Source organism: Corapipo altera, unplaced genomic scaffold, assembly GCF_003945725.1.
Source record: "Corapipo altera isolate COAL_440 unplaced genomic scaffold, ASM394572v1 58403, whole genome shotgun sequence".
NCBI classification, from domain to species: domain Eukaryota; kingdom Metazoa; phylum Chordata; class Aves; order Passeriformes; family Pipridae; genus Corapipo; species Corapipo altera.
In genome coordinates this window covers 1-1,185 of record NW_020892479.1, presented here as the reverse complement: position 1 = coordinate 1,185, position 1,185 = coordinate 1, and the positions used below count along the sequence as shown (strand labels likewise).

Sequence of the window (1,185 nt, the reverse complement as noted above, 5' to 3'; positions counted from 1 at the left end):
GGGGCTAAATGGGGTGTGGTCAGAGTGGGTGTGGCCCAGTGGGTGTATCCCCCCACCAGACTCTCAGCCAATCCCCTTCAAGCTGGGATTTGGGGGGTGGGGGGATTCTGAGGGGGTGTGGCCTGATGGGGCATGGTTACTGAGGGGTGGGCGTGTCCCCTCTCAGCCAATCCCCTTCAAGCTGGGATTGGGTGGGTGGGTGGAGGTGGGGGCTGATAGGGCATGGTCAAGGGGGGCGTGGTCAAACAGGGCGTGTCCCAGTGGGCGTGTCCCCCCTGACTCCCGGCCAATCGCCCGCAGTCCTGCGCGAGGAGGCGGAGCCTCCCTGGCCCTTCAACCTGTCCCTGGCCCCCCGGGGGGGGGTCTCGGGGGGGTCCCCGGTTCGGGGGAGCCTCCGGCCCTTCCTGCTGCGCCGGGACCCCCCCGAGGCGCGCCCGGAGCCCCCCCAGCGCCGCGCCAGGTGGGCACCGAATTTGGACGGTTTAGGCCTCGTTTTACCTCAGTTTGGCCTTTTTTTTTTTTTTTTGTGTCACGTCACCCGGATTTTTTGGCTTGATTTTCCTTCATTTCACCCCAAATTTGCCCAGTTTTGGTCTCGTTTTCCTTCATTTCACCCCCATCTGGCCATTTCTGCCCTCATTTTCCACCTCATTTTCCTACATTTTACCCCCAACCTCGCCAGTTTTGGCCTAATTTTTACATCTGATTTTCCTTCATTTCACCCAAATCTGGCCGTTTTCACCCAGCTTTGGCCGGTTTTGGGTGATTTTCTCCCTCTTTCCTCCCCCAGCTCCCTGGGCCGTGTCGGACGTTGAGCCCCCCCCGTCCCCCGAGGATCCCCCGGCGGGGCCGAGGGGCTTTGGGGGGGACTGGTCCTGCCCCACACACCCACTGGGACCCGTTCCTGCCCCACACACCCACTGGGAACCAGTTCCTGCCCCATAACTCCCACTGGGAACCACTTTGTGCCCCACAGACCCACTGGGAACCAGTTCCTGCCCCATAACTCCTACTGGGAGCCCATTCCTGCCCCACTGGGACCCATTTCCCGCCCCCCCCGCAGGGTCCCGCCCCCTCCCAGCCCCCATGGGTGCCTCTCCCCCTCCTCCTTCCCCCCCCCCCCAATTTTTTGGGTACATTTCAATAAAAACGGTGACTCCTCTTCGGCTCCTCCGACCTGTCAAT

The 1,185-nt window shown here is 62.0% G+C and overlaps 1 long non-coding RNA gene across 1 annotated transcript; it reads left to right on the top strand.

The window, feature by feature from the left end:
• Positions 1-279: 279 nt before the first annotated feature.
• LOC113942652 lies at positions 280-1,168 on the top strand. The gene is made up of 2 exons (XR_003525992.1): positions 280-460; positions 791-1,168. It is a non-coding gene; the product is annotated as an uncharacterized LOC113942652 (long non-coding RNA).
• The last annotated feature ends 17 nt before the right edge of the window (positions 1,169-1,185 follow it).